Below are 16061 nucleotides of genomic sequence, written 5' to 3' on the forward strand. Positions count from 1 at the left end.
TAGTTAATGTGTATTCGTACTTGGCTCAGTGTGTTGTATATGGTCATTAACGTCCTCCCCTCTAGGATGGCACCCAATTACAATGATGAGAATGCCTTGAAAGACATTAACAAGGGCACTGAGATCTATCTCCAGACAGATTCTGAATTAATGAAAAATGACAGTGTGATGGGTATAGTCCTGGGTGAAGTGTGGTTTCAGTTTTACTGGGCTTCTCATCTGTTTTTGATCTTGTTGTCTTAAAAGCATAACGTAAAATTCTTTCCCCCTACAAATACTGCTCTTAAGGGCATCTTCTCTGAGTGACTGTGGCCACGCTGACAATTCTCTTGTCATTTAATCCCTAATTTCCCATTTTTTCCCTTTATATCCTCCTGGCAAAATGAAATGACCTCTTCGGAGCAGATCAGGGAACGTCCCACAATACTGAACTAATAGGCAAAACTGCCAAGTGCTTAAGTTACTTGTTTTATGTCTTTCTCAAAAAAAGCACAAAAATGCTGGATCCCTGGCTTAGTCAGTCAGGTGGTGTATTTGTTTCCTATTGCTGCTGTAATAAATTGTCACAAACTTGGTGACTTAAAACAACACAGATTTATTGATATTATCTTATAGTTTTGGACATCAGAAGTCTGAAGTCAGTTTCACTGGGGTTTAGCCAAATGTCCTGAGGACTGGCTCCTTCTGGAACTTTCAGGAGAGAATATGCTTCCTTGCTTTTTTCAGCTTTTCCAGGGTGCCTGCATTCTTTGCCTCCTGGCCCCTTCCTCACATCACTTCAACCTCTTGTTTCCATGGTCACAACCCCTACTACTGACTCCGACCCTCCTGCTTCCTTCTTATGTGGACACTTGGGATTACACCGAGCCCAACCGGAAAATCCAGGACAGTCTGTCCATCTCAAAATCTTTCATCGCATCTTCAAAGTCCCTTTTGCCCTATAAAGTAACATTCACAGGTGCTGGGTGTCAGGATATGGACATACGGGGTGGGGGCCAGAAACAGAGTTCTAATCATGTTTCCTCAGTCTGGGGGCTTACTATAAAGTTACATGGAGAAGTGAGAGAATAGGAGATAAGAAAACCAACTGGCATTTGGGATACAACACAGATACCTGGTTATCATGCTGGCCTCTCAACAACAGATGTCTTTTGCTTGCGACTCTAGACTTCCACCGATATCATGACTGTCTCTCCTTCCTCTTTTTTCTTACTAATTACCTCAGCACGTCTCACAGTCCGAGTCAGCCAGACACCATCCTGCAGAAGTTCCTCCTTTTCTGCCAAGCTCTTGTATCAGGACATCTCATTGGCTGCTGTCTAGCCTATAAAGGACAACTTTTGAATCACGTGCCAATCCTTGGTCCAATCAGCTTTGGCCAAGGAAGCGTGGCCACAGGACCCAAAACATAGCCCCCAGTGCATAGGAACCACAAACATTTTTCTCTGAAAGGGTCTGAGAGATGGCAGGCTTTCAGAGATTGTCATAGACTTCTCTCCAAAAACAATCAATGACCTCAGAGCTTGGGCAATAATTTTTTACCTCCTGATTTTAAAAGCCGGTACGTTTATAGGTGCTTGTTACAAATGGGTTTTAGTTACTATTTACAAAGCATTAAGAGAAAAAAAAATTATAAAATGTCCAAAAATAAATAAAGAAGGAGTTCTCCAGGAAGTTACAGGCTTGTCATGATGGCCTGTAGTCTAATCATTGGCAAGGATATGCAAATCATTAAAAGGAAGTCTTCAAGGTCAAAGGCATTTATGGTACTTCAAATTATATAAATCAACATACTGGAGTTCCCAGACCTTGAGCCATCCAAGAAAAATAGCCCTTATAGCTTCCAGGACACTGAGTTTAATTCAGAAACCATTTGATAAACATTTACTCTTTCACAGAGAGAAGAGATAGGAAAGGAGAGAAGTCATCTGGAATGTAGCACTAACTGACTTCTCTTTAATGGGAGGAAAAGAGTGTGTTACACTTATATTCTTGGATTATATCAGATAATCACAGGTTCAGCCACTGGATTAGTCATATCATGAATTTCATAATCACTGTGTAATTGACACAGACCTTTAAACAGTCCTTTCTCCCTGGAGCCAGTTTATTGCTGGAATTAAATGAACTGTTACTCTCTGGGGAAAATGGAACCAACTTTTCACTTGGCTCTCCTTGGCTGTGAGTATGAGCTTTCCAGGAGTTCGTTCTCTTCCTCATCAAGCTGTCCAAGTGGAAACAAGTAGATTGTCCTTCAGGATGCAAAGATTCTCTAAGTGGGAGCCTGGAGGAAAGGTAAAGGAGAAAGTATTTAATGCCCAGACTGTTAGAAGTAATTAACTGACTGTGCTGTGTGTGTGTTTCCACTGTATAAACACCAGCATTTAATTAAGCCTCCATGCAACCCAGGCACATCCACTCTAGCCTGGACTCTGGAGCCAGAGGACAGTTCCAGTCCCAGCTTGGCCACTTGCCAGCCATGTGACCTTTGGCAGATGGGACCAACAGGGGTGCATGTTCCACAGGACTCTTGTGATGATTAAAAGCAGGTAAAATAAAATAAAATAAAAGTAAAATAAAATAGTAAAGTAAAAGCAGGTAAACTGCATGTCACAGTCTGTGTGAGTAGCAGCCCTCAATGTACCTTATTTACTTTTGTTATCCATCAACCACTCTCACCACCTCAGATCTTGAAGTCCTGTCTAGAGTAACGTCACACTCCTCGAATCACCAAGCTATTTCTCCCTTCTTTGATACTCAGTCCTTTGGGCTCTCCAACCACCCAGGAACACTTTCTAACACCTAAACGTAGTCTGGGTACCGTTTGTAAGTACTCCATTTGGCTTTTGACGGCTTCTTCTCCTTCCCTATGTTCTTAAGCAACTTTCTGTTATGTAAGAGCCTCCTCTCTTTCTATCCCTCCAATTCTTCATTCCTGGTCTTCTCTTTCCCTAATCTTGTCCCTCCAGAGGCCAAAGTCTAGACTGGATAGGAAATTTTCATCAGTTTAGAACATGTAAAATGTGGTCAGCTTGGGAGAAGAAGGAAGGGAAGGAATCGTGCCTGTTCCTTTATTTCTTTCCCACATAAATTCAGCCCCTTGTAAATTACTCCTATCCTTAGGCAGCTTCTCAACCTTCTTTTAATCCCCTTAGAACAATATAAATATCTCCTTCCACACCCCACCCCAACTGTATTCAAAATTTCAAAATAAATGGATCATAACTAAAAAACATTAAAACAATGGTCATCTTAGAATATTCTTATTCAAAGTACACAAGCATCCACAGAGATTTGAAATCTCTTCCCTGGTCCCATCTTCCTTCCCCGGCAATTGACAATCTCTGCCTGGGTTTAACAGTTTTCTTCAATAGAATGTGCTATATTTGTAAGTTTCCGGGCCAGAGCTGGCTTTTTGACTGTAAACTCCCAAATCAGGTAACCATCTCTATCTAATTCTGTTAGTGCTTCATCCAGAATAGTACAGTGTACAAACAAGCACTTCAGTCTGCCTCTTGATAAAGATTTATCAGCAAGTATTATGTATGGTCAAGAGAGCAGATTTTGCAGTCACACTGCACACAGGCAACTGCATTTCCTGGCCTCCATGACAGCCAGATTAGGACAGGGTTCTAGCCAGTTGAATGAGGGCAGGTGTGATGTATGCCACTTACAAACCTGGCCCCAAAACACCTCACACAATCTTCCATACTCTTTTTCTTCACTAGTTGGGTGGTTGTATAGAAAAGATCTAAGGAAGAATTTTAAGGCTGCCCTGGGAGGTTATAGAGCTATAAGATGGAAGGAGCCTGGATCCCTGAGTCACCACTTGGAGGAGATTGCCCAGGAGAGCTGCCCAACCCACTGTGAGCTGAGGAAGAAATGAATCTTTGTTGTGCTAAACCACAGAGATTTGCGACTTCTGTGCTATAGCAGCTAGTGTTAATTAACCTTATTAATACATTTTAAAAGTTCCTACAATATATTAAGGGCTTAATAATTGTTAGTTTTTATTATACATTATTATTTTATTCAATCAGCTCATATTTATTGAAGACTACAGGTATTTTCTCATATGTTTCCCCAACCACTCAGGAGGTAGATACCGAGGCCTTGCTCCCTCCCATTGCAGGACCTTCATCTGTGGTTCTTTCTGCCTAAACTGCTCCTTCCTTCCTTTCTCACTTTGACCACTACACATCCTTAAGATCATAGCTCAAATGAGATCTTACCCATTAAAACCTTCCCCAACATCTAGGCTTGGTCAGTGCCCCCTATCACATGACCTCATAGGTCCCTACATTTTTCCTACAGAGAACTTATCACAATTTGCCATGGCATGACTATTTATGTAATTCTTTGGTGAATATCTCCCTTCCCCACCACAGAGAAAGCACCAAGAGAACAGGGGCCACCCTCTTTGATTTGCTGTTGTATTTCCTGTGTGCCTCACCCAGTGGCTGGCATACAGGACATGCTCAAAAAATATTTGGGTTGTGCATGTCTCTGCACAGAGTAGGTCACACAGGCTGTCTGCTTCTTAGTGGGGTCAAATGTCAGTGGTGGATCAGGGCTTTCCTCTTTGCAAGTTTAGAAACTTAATTTTTCATGGAAGCCCAGAATCTGGGAAATGATTCACAATAACCAGACTTACAGGATATCTACTTCCTGGCCTTAAAGTCCCTGGAAAAGTAAACTAGTTAATATTCAGAAGTGCATTTGAAAGAGGATGGTTTTGAGAGGAATTTACTTCTTCTAGGCTGGAGAATTAACCTGGCTCTCTTAAAGAGTGTGTGTTTTTTCCAAATGTAGCTTTATTCCTCCATTGAAGCCATGCTTAGTGAAGGCCATGGCACATAATAGGAGCTCAATAAAGACCTGAATAACTATCTCTGAATCTTATTGGTTAAATGACTGACCAATGCACTTACGCCTCTCTATTTTCTAGACCCCATGCAGATAATTACGTTTTGTCGTGACAGTATCTGTCCCTGTATCTCTACCGTGGAAGTTTGGGAAGAACTAGTGACTATGAGCCAGACTCAAGACTACAAATTCCTTGAAGTTAAGAATCATCATCGGGACTTCGCTGGTGGCGCAGTGGTTAAGAATCCGCCTGCCAATGCAGGGAACACAGGTTCTATCCCTGGTCTGGGAAGATTCCCACATGCCACGGAGCAACTAAGCCCGTGCACCACAACTACTGAGCCTGCGCTCTAGAGCCCGCGAGCCACAACTACTGAAGCCCGCGCGCCTAGAGCCCGTGCTCCGCAACAAGAGAAGCCACCGCAATGAGAAGCCCACGTACCGCAATGAAGAGTAGCCCCAACTAGAGAAAGCCCGCGCGCAGCAATGAAGACCCAACGGAGCCAAAAATAAAAATTAATTAATTAATTAATTAAACAAACAAAAAAAAAGAATCATCATCATCCCCACCCCCACCCCATGCCAAAAAAAAAAAGATCATCATCAGAGCCAACATTTATCATGTACTTTTCCATACCAGGCACTATGCTGAGCCCTTTACCACTCTTATTTTATTTAATCCTCATAGCAACCTTGTGAGCAGCAGCCTCATTTTATAGATGAAGAAATGATGCCAGGAGAAGATAAGGAACCCATGTGGAAGATGACCCAACTAGTAAGCAACAGAGCCAAGACTGGAACTCAAGCCTGTGTCATATAGACAGAGCCTGTGTTCTCATTCACCGCTTGCAGCACGTTCCAGCCTGTAGTCATCTCGGTATCCCTACAACACCTGGAAATGGACTTGGGACTGTGCATTCAAAACATGTGTGCAGGGCTTCCCTGGTGGCGCAGTGGTTGAGAATCTGCCTGCCAATGCAGGGGACACGGGTTCGAGCCCTGGTCTGGGAAGATCCCACATGCCGCGGAGCGACTAGGCCCGTGAGCCACAATTACTGAGCCTGCGCGTCTGGAGCCTGTGCTCCACAACAAGAGAGGCCGCAATAGTGAGATGCCTGTGCACCGCGATGAAGAGTGGCCCCCACTTGCCACAACTAGAGAAAGCCCTCGCACAGAAACGAAGACCCAACACAGCCATAAATAAATAAATAAATAAATAAATAAATAAATAAATAAATAAAAGAAAAACTCTTACTTTAAAAAAAAAAGTGTGTATAGTCAATTCTTGGTTGTGAGCAGCAGAAAACAACTCTGGTTATTGTAAACAGAAAAGAGATTGCAGGGCTACAAAGAACTTACAAGAAGCTGGAGACTAGACAAAAATTGAGGTAGGGACAGGGCCTAAGGAGCAGAATACAGGATACTCATCTTTTAGCAGGAACAATCCAACCAGAATGCCTCAGACCAGTCCTTCCAACGCACATGTATCCTAACTTTCCATTCATCTTTGCTTCGTTTATTCACAATTTAAAGTTTAGGGTGAGAGCATCTGATTGGCTATCCTAGGTCATTTGCCCTTATTCGAAGAGCACGTGGAGGAAGAGATTAGTCTCTAGACCTTTCTACTTCCCTGGGGGGCATGAGGCTTACTTTGACTCATGCACTGGGAAGTTCCCCCAAACAGAGGGAGGGCTTGGATGATAGACAGTCACAAACATTGGCAAATGCCCTCCACACCATGGGTGAATTAACTCAGACCCACTGCAACGACTGAATCACAATTTATGTTATATTTTAGTCCCCTTGCTGATATTATCTTTTTTTCCTTTTTTTGGCCGCGCTGTGCAGCATGCGGGATCTTAGTATCCCAACCAGGGATTGAACCTGTGCCGCCTGCAGTGGAAGCACGGAACCTTAACCACTGGACCGCCAGGGAAGTCCCCACTTGCTGATATTAGAGAAATGTCAGAAACACATTTATATGTCACCATTAGCGTACGCTATACACATGATTCAAAATTCACTTTGGTTTTAGAAGGTGATATTCTCTGACTGACATGGGAATGCTGCCTAATCAGGAGCCTGCAGCCTCTTGCACCTGATTAAAGGAGCCCATTCATGAAGCTGCCCAGGCTTTAAGTTGAAGAGAACCATTCCCACCTGGGTGGGGCTTCGGGGTGGGGTGTCCAGAGCCAGTGGTAAGAATTGCCTCTTGATTGTTGTTAGGTAAACTATCATCGTAATATCGCACAGCATGGACACTTCCTGCCTCTATGAAATCTCGGTGCACCTGGCCTTCCTGCTGCTCACCTGCCACATCTGTGTTTACCTTATGCCTAAATCATGGGAAGGCCCAAAGGGGTGATGTCAGTGCAGCTGGGCCAGCTGTGTCTGGGAACAGTGGTAGCTCCATGTTTTGAGGCCAAATGGAGGCCGTAGCGGTCTGGGGGTCGGGGAGGAAGAGAGGACCCTGGCTGTCATAGGCTTCCCGGCATGGATCTGGATGTAGAAGTAGGGGCCGACTAGCAGCCCTATGTGATGAAAAAGGACATCACCCCCTCCCCAGAGCCTGTTCCCAACACCCTCATCGGACTGACTGTCTTTGTTTCTTTTTTTAATAAAATCGTTTGAGGCCTCAGAAAAACTTGAAAATGGCTGTAATAAGACACCTACATTACAGCTGTCCCGACTCTCTGAAATATATGACCAAGCTTAAAAAGACACTCAAGGTCCAAAGACACCACAGACTTGGCAACACCGTCTTGGGTTCATGTGCCCAGAGACTGGCTCCTGAAAGTGACACGGGCACTTTTCTAAAACACTTGCTACAGGTTCTGAGCACACTGTAATGGAACCTCCTCGTCAGAATTATACACAGGTGAATGTCACTCTAGACCTGTTTATAATGGATATCCATCACCGTGGAACAGAACAGAGTATATATGGGGAATTCCCTGGTGGTCCAGTGGTTGGGACTCCGCGCTTTTACTGCCGAGGGTGCGGGTTCAGTCCCTGGTTGGGGAACTGGAATCCCGCAGGACACATGGTGTGGCCAAAACCAAACCAAAACAAAACAAAAAACCAAAAATCAAAAACCAAACAAACAGGGCTTCCCTGGTGGCGCAGTGGTTGAGAATCTGCCTGCCAATGCAGGGGACACGGGTTCGAGCCCTGGTCTGGGAAGATCCCACATGCTGCGGAGCAACTAGGCCCGTGAACCACAATTACTGAGCCTGCGCGTCTGGAGCCTGTGCTCCACAACAAGAGAGGCCGCGATAGTGAGAGGCCCGCGCACCGCGATGAAGAGTGGCCCCCGCTTGCCGCAACTAGAGAAAGCCCTCGCGCAGAAACGAAGACCCAACACAGCCATAAATAAATAAATAAATAAATTTATTAAAAAAAAAAAAACAAAAAAACAAAAAATCTATTAAGTCTACTGAGAACCAAATTTAAGAAGTCTATTCATAAGCATGTTTGCATGTCTTTGTATTAGTAGTTTTCAAACTTGAGAATGTATCAGAATTACCTGGAGGAGTTAAAACAGATTGCCAGGCCGCAGCACAGCTTCAGCTTTGGCAGGTCTGAGGTAGGAAGCCAGGGGTTGTGACAAGGTCCCAGGTGATGCTAATGCTGCTGGTCAGAGGCCCACCTGTGACAACCTCTGCCTAATGTAATAAAACGGATCACGTTTTCCTTTCTTTCCTGGGTCTGATGTGAGGCCCGCCTGTTTCACACTGCACACTCCTGGGAAATACCAGGAGAAAGAAGACAACACAGAAGTGGGCAAAATGATATTTATTAATTAGAAATGCCCTCATTTGAAATTCTGTATTTGAACCTAAGTTGAAAATTTATTGTGCCATTGCCCCCCATTCCTCATGGGTCTGGAGCAAGGACAGGCAGCAGGTAAGGTGGGTGGGGAGGCACTGAAAGGAGTAGGGTTGGGTTAGTTTCAGAGCAAGTGAGGTGTCTCTGTCCCCCTCCCCAACATGGGGCAATCCTCCTCCTCCAGGCAGTCTTCAGTCTATTATATTATTGTAAAAGTTTGGCTTATATGAGATTTTGTAAAAGCCACTTATCATGAAAGGTGTCAAACATATTGAAAAATTGGAAGAAGAGTACAATGAACATCCATATACCTACCACCAAAATCCAATTGTTGTTCTTTTTTTTTTTTTAATACTTAGTTATTATTAATGATACTCCATTTGTTTAAAATGTTAATTAATTAATTTATTTAGGCTGTGTTGGGTCTTTGTTTCTGTGCGAGGGCTTTCTCTAGTTGCGGCAAGTGGGGGCCACTCTTCATCGTGGTGCGCGGGCCTCTCACTATCGCGGCCTCTCTTGTTGCGGAGCACAGGCTCCAGACGCGCAGGCTCAGTAGTTGTGGCTCACGGGCCCAGCTGCTCCACAGCATGTGGGATCTTCCCAGACCAGGGCTCGAACCCGTGTCCCCTGCATTGGCAGGCAGATTCTCAACCACTGCGCCACCAGGGAAGCCCTGTTGTTCTATTTTTATATATATACACATATGTATGTATATATATATGTGTGTGTGTATATATATATATATATATATATATATATATATATATAGTGTACTTTTTGCCAAAGCCATCTCCAAAATATAAGGACATCTTCTACATAACTACAATACCATTATCACCTAAAGAGTAACAATATTCCCCAATATCATCTTATACCTTTTTTTTTTTTTTTTGGTTTATTCCCCAGAAGTTTTATAGACGCTGGTTTTTCTGAACTAGGATCCAGTCAAGGGACACATGTGCTCTTAAGCAGGGCAGGGGCTAGGATGAGGTGAGTGAAAGGGACACTGGAAAACTCAGTACTCAAGGGAAATGATATTTCAATGCAATATTTAAAAAAATCAAATTGGTGAATTACAGACTGCAGGCCAGCTGTCTGTTTTTGTAAATAAAGTTTTTGTTGTTGTTGTCATTATGGTTGTCCAAGGTTTATTGAAAATATTACAGCACAGCAGAAAGATTCAAACGCCTCCATCTGGTGTTTTGAAATTCATGAACCTGGGACCACATGCAGCCTATGAACTGGAAAGTTTGTGTGGCCAACAGCTCAGAAGGGAACTAGGCGCATTCACGTCACCTCTGGCAGAGAGTTCCACTGCTCTGTGAGAAGGAAGAATTGGGTCCCTCACCATATACAAGAATTGGGTCCCTCACCATATACAAGGCCCCAGGAGCTCTCTCAAGATGCTAATAGCTAGTTCCAATAGCAATCACAGGAGGTGCAAAGGAGCTGCCCATCTTCAAGGAGTTCCTTAGCCCCTGACACGGCTACATTGCAGAGCCAGTTTCCCAAATCTAGGTTGCTTTCTCTATTTCTGTAAAGGAAGATTCTTCTGCCTGTATATCCTTCCCATGCATAATGCATCATTAAGAGCAGGGCCATCCCTGGAGTTGTGCAGTGTACAACATGCACAGCTATACACAGCAGCCCTGGGTTAAAGAATGAGCTCCAGAGTCAGAGAAATCTGAGTCTAAATCTCACTTCTGCTATTTATTCTTTGTAAAACCGTGAGCAAATTGACCTTTCTAAACCTCACTTTCCTCATTCATAAAGCTGGAATAATTACAGTAGCAACCTCTTAGTGGTGTTGCAAGGATTAACATAAAATAATATATAGGTAAAGATTTTAACACAGTGCTTGGCACAGAGAAGATGCTTAACAAAAGCTATGATAATAATGATTATTCTCCATGGCTAACTTTAACTCTACCTTTAAGATCAGCCTATGTCAGCCTGGATAGGAGGGGAGTTTGGGGGAGAATGGATACATGTATATGTATGGCTGAGTCCCTTTGCTGTGTACCTGAAACTATCACAACATTGTCAATTGGCTATACTCCAATATAAAATAAAAAGTTAAAAAAAAAAAAGATCAGCTTATGTGTCTCCTCTCCTGGAAGACTTTTCTAATTCCTCCCAAGCTGGCTCAAATGCTTCTACCATGTGCTCTCACCTCCTCTGGTTTGCCTCCAACACTACTGAGATTCCTTCCAGAACTGTGACCTTTTGATGCCAGGGGCTGTGTCTTTCACGTTAGGATTGCCAGCACCCAGAACAATGCCTGGCACATAGTAGGTACTCAATAAACACTAGTTGAATGAATGAATGATTAAATGTTGCCTTGATGGGACAAACGGGGAAGCTTGCTCTTCTTATTTTCTCTTAGAAGCCGGTGATAGAGGAAAGAGGCAGAGAAATGGAGAAGGAGAACATGGATTGGACACTTGCCAAAGGCAGGTCAGCCCCTTCCTGTGGTTGTTTTTTGGGCAGAAGAAAAACTGAGTGAAAACCTTGTACCAAACTGGACCTAAGAAGATAAACAAGCCAAGCGTTCCACCTAGACAATGGCCCGATTCTCCCTGACTGGGGAAGGTGGGAACCGTGGGGAACCAGACAAACATCCCCTTCCAATTCCCTTCCTTCTGTAAAGCATCACAGCCCATACCCCACCCCCCCATGGCCTTTCCCTCATCGAAGGCATCTCCAAATCCAAGACAGCCTCTTATCCGGTGAGATCTTTGAAGCTGGTTGGAGTTGCAGTCAGTCTGAATCACCCCTAACCACAATGGCCTTAGAATGACAGAAGGTTTCTGTTTCCAGGGCGTGTTCTAAAGTGAGTTTTTGTGGTCCAGTTTGCTTCAATGTGGCCCCTGCCAACCAGGAGCTGAGATTAGCAGTTTGCATAGATCAAATTATCAAACTTCAAAATACCCAGGAAAAATTGTAAAAACAAGACGACAGCAGAAGTACAAAGCTGAGTGAGATGTGGTTTAACAGGAGCACATGTGAAAAGGGACTTAGCAGTCCAGACGCCTGTAGGCCCATCATGAGTCAGCAGGAGGATGTGGGTGCCAGGAAAACCTCAGGCAGCTCTGGACCCAGTGGAACTTCCAGAAAAAGAAAGGGAATGGCTGAATTTACTCCACACTGGTCAGACCACCCTGGAGGAGGTTTGGCTCTGTCTGGATGCCCCATCATGTGAGAGGAAAGGGTGTGTCCTGAGTGGAATTATTCAGATTGGGGGTGGGGATGGGGCAGTGGAGGGACTCAAAACTGCGCCAAAAGTTGGACAAGAGCAGGAGATGAGCGCCCTGGAGGAGAAAGGGCTTAGGTGGAGGGGTGAAGGTGTGGGGTCTGCTGCCTGTAACTTCTGCTTGGAAAGCCTTCACCTTCATCTGCCTGGAGAACTCCTATTCATCCCTTAGGCCTCAGCTCCTGCCACTTCTTCTGAGAAGCCTTCCCTCACTTCTCTAAGTAGAACCAGCCATGCCTCAATCGGGACTTCCTCCTCCTGCACCTGGGAGCCAAGTCCCTTCATTCACAAGGAGGGATGTTGGCTGAGCAGAATCCCTGCCCTACTCTTCTTTGCAACCCTACTGCCTGGCACAAGGACTGTTCTTCAGCTAAGGTCTGATTAATTAAACTGTGGGCATGAAGACAGTCACTGAACATTTTGACCATGAGGAAGAAAGATGATATTCTTTCTATGTGGCTTGAAAAAAAAAAAAAAACGGAACTGGAAGAGAGGGTGGAGATTATGAGAAGATGGATTTCAGCTCAAAATTAGGAAGTGCTTTATAATAATAATGACGATAGATTTGTTGGGTGTTTTGCTCATCTATTGCTGCATAACAAGTTACTCCAAAACATAGCGGCCTAAAAGGATAAACATTTGTTAATTCATGCATGTCATGTGAGTCAGGAATTTAGGAGTGGCTTGGAGGGGTGGTTCTGGCGTGGGATCTCTCCCGAGGTTGTAAAGATCCCAGCGGGGGCCGCGGTAATCTGAAGGCTTAATTGGGGCTGGTGGATGTGCTTCGAGATGGTTCCCTGACCTGGTTGCTGGCAGGAGGCCTCAGTTCCCCCACTGAGGACCTCTCCATGGAGTACCTGAGTTTCGACCTCATAATATAGTAACTGGCTTCCACCACAGCAAGTGATTTGAGAAAGAGAGCAAGGAGGAAGGGGCAATGTCTTTTCCAACCTAGCCTCAGACATCCCACTCTGTTATTTCTGTAACTGTCACTGTGGGAAGAGACTACACGTAGGGATGAATACTAGGTGGTGAGAATTTTTGGGGTCATCTTGAAGGTTGGCTACCACTAGCAATGTACCAGCATTATGCTAAGTGTTTTATACTGGTTCTCTCCTGTAACCCTCACAACCACCTTAAGAGGATGGTGTGTTTTATTATCTCCATTTTATTTTATTTAAAAAATTTTGGCTTTCAAATTACTTTAATCTTTTTTTTTCAAGAATACATTTTATTTATTTATTTATTTTCTTTTTTTTTTTGGCTGCATCGGGTCTTTGTTGCGGCACGTGGGATCTTTCGTTGCAGGGTGTGGGCTTTTCGTTGTGGCATGGGCTTCTCTTTAGTTGTGGAGTGCGGGTTTTCTCTCTCTAGTTGTGGCCCACAGGCTCAAGAGCACCTGGGCTCTGTAGTTTGCGGCATGTGGGCTCTCTCATTGAGGTGTGCAAGCTCAGTAGTTGTGGCATGCACGCTTAGCTGCCCCGCGGCATGTGGGATCTTAGTTCCCCCACCAGGGATCGAACCCTGCGTCCCCTGCATTGTAAGGTGGATTCTTTACCACTGGACCACCAGGGAAGTCCCGCAAATTACATTAATCTTGATCACAGAAACAATATATGTACAGATTGTAAAGATGATAGATAGATAGATAGGTGGATAGACAGATAGATAGATAAGAAATTGTATAAGCAATTTCCTATGCATTTTCAAATTTACTTAATGGAAGTGTGGATGTCCACGTATATTCTGCAATTAGATCTGATGGTGTATTTTCAAATTCCCATTTTATAGATATGGAAACTGAAGCACAGAAATATTAATTTGTCCATGATCATATACCTAGAAAATCTCTGAGCTTTGGTTTGAACCTAAAAACCCAAAGTCATTATATTTTGTGCTGAATTCCAGGGCACGATGGTGCCTCTTGGGTATCCACTAGTCAGGATGCTGGAGCAGTGATGCTTAGTCCTGGCTGCACATACACTCAGCTGGGAAGCTTTTACACATTCCTGATGCCTGAGCCCAACCTGCAGGTATTCTGATCTAATTGGTCTGGGGTTTGATTCTACTATGCAGGCCTGAGAAACTGCCAGCACTGGTTGGGGGTCAGATCATACCTTCCCTGAAGTCCCTTCCAAATATTACATGTTATCACCTGGGTGAAATGAAACATATTTTTATTACCAAGCAGGTAGGGACTCAAATATAATGTGTAGATGAGTTCCTAATTGTTATCTCAGGCCCCATGGAGGTAACATCTGAGCTGTAGGCAAGTAGATGTTGAATAGACTGAGAAGAAAGTGTGCCAGCTAGAGGGAAATACTCAGGAGACACCTAATACCAGGGTAGAGTTTCAGGAATATAAATTATGAACAAGAGGGTTTTTACAGAAGTCCTCCCTCAGATTCTCTAACTGCCAGCCTAACTCCTTGCCTCCTTTGTCCATGGCCCCAGCTCCTATTCACTGTCGACTTTGGTCAGAGACAACTTTCTTGAAGCAGATACAGAGAATAAACAGAAAAGGAACATAGCGGAAGGAGTTGCTGGAATAATAAACCCCTGTGGAGGAGGGAGAGAGGGGGAGAACATTTCTTTTAAATTAATTCTTGTCCTCTGCTTCTTGAATGTGACATTGACTTTGAACCAGGGGGCCATAATTACAATTGGTCATTATAAACATTGGAAGAATAGTTAAGGCTTCTATGTGGCTTTCTTGTTAAGTCACACCACACCTGCCTACCCTGCTCACCGGTGTAAGCACACAACTGCCAATAACACTAATCCTGGAGGCAGAATGGTATAACATTCGTTCATCCAGCAACTGCTGACTGAAGGACTGGGCTGGAAACTGATCTAGGCATTAAACATGAAGCTGTGAACAAAACAGAGGTCTCGTTTTCATGGAGCTATCCAGAGAGAAAAGCAGATAATCTCTAATGGGACAAGAAGTAGGCTGATGTCAGAATCCTCAATAGGATGCAAGAGGACACTAGAGAGATGTTTCTGAAATGTTGAAAGAAAGGAAGTTTGACCCTAGAATTTTATATCAAGCTAAGCTATCTTTTAAGTGAAGGAATGAATTGAAGATGGTGTCAGGTGGTCTAGGAGACCCTCAGAAGATTTCCCACACAAAGACCTCATTTGAAGACATCGTTGAAGGGAGTTCTCCAGCAAGGAGAAAAATAAAGCCAGAGAATGTTTTGAAATATATGGCATGGAAATAAATTAGTCAAGTTCTTTGCTAGCTGAATAAATGATGACCAAAAAAAAAAAAGAAAAAGAATATAATAAGCCATAACTCAATCTCCAGACAATACCAAGAGCAGAAATAAAAAAGACCAGAGCTAGTGAAAAGTACCTGGTACACGTCTCTTTGGGAGAAAACAAATAGTTCTTGATAAGATTAAGAAGTTAAATGGAGGTGAGTATACATATTAATGTGTGAGAAGTAAACCCTAGAAGAATAAAAATAGAATGTACAACTTTTTCAAACAGAAGCTAGGAAATCTTTGCCTACTGCAAGATCACAAATCTTTTCTCCTATGGTTTCTTCTAGAAATGTTAGTGTTTTAGGTTTTACATTAGGTCTATGATACGTTTGAGTTAATTTTTGTATATGTTGTGAGATAGGAATCAAAATTCTTTTTTTTGCATATGGATATCTAAATTGTCCTAGAACCATTTCTTGAAAAGACTATCTTTTTCCCACTGAGTTGTCTTTTCACTTTTATTAAAAATCAGTTGTTCAGGGGCTTCCCTGGTGGCGCAGTGGTTGAGAATCTGCCTGCCAATGCAGGCGACGCGGGTTCGAGCCCTGGTCTGGGAGGATCCCACATGCCGCGGAGCAACTAAGCCCGTGAGCCACAATTACTGAGCCTGCGCATCTGGAGCCTGTGCTCTGCAACGGGAGAGGCCGCGACAGTGAGAGGCCCGCGCACCGCGATGAAGAGTGGCCACCACTTGCCGCAACTGGAGAAAGCCCTCGCACAGAAACGAAGACCCAACACAGCCAAAAATAAATAAATACATACATAAAAATTAAAAAAAAAAAAAATCAGTTGTTCATGTATGTGCAGGTCTGTTTCTGGACTCCATTCTATTCCATTGATCTATT

The 16061-nt window shown here is 43.7% G+C and overlaps 1 long non-coding RNA gene across 4 annotated transcripts in view; it reads right to left on the bottom strand.

Annotated features, from left to right (window-relative positions):
- Nucleotides 1–575: 575 nt before the first annotated feature.
- Nucleotides 576–16061, bottom strand: part of LOC132354894 (uncharacterized) — an 81946-nt gene continuing 66460 nt past the window's right edge. For 3 of the 4 annotated variants that reach the window (XR_009499450.1, XR_009499449.1, XR_009499451.1), the window contains exon 4: nucleotides 576–2284. This is a non-coding gene — a long non-coding RNA (uncharacterized LOC132354894). The remainder of the gene's footprint in view (nucleotides 2285–16061) is intronic. The other variant, XR_009499452.1, reaches the window with a different exon arrangement.

Source organism: Balaenoptera ricei, chromosome 20, assembly GCF_028023285.1.
Source record: "Balaenoptera ricei isolate mBalRic1 chromosome 20, mBalRic1.hap2, whole genome shotgun sequence".
NCBI classification, from domain to species: domain Eukaryota; kingdom Metazoa; phylum Chordata; class Mammalia; order Artiodactyla; family Balaenopteridae; genus Balaenoptera; species Balaenoptera ricei.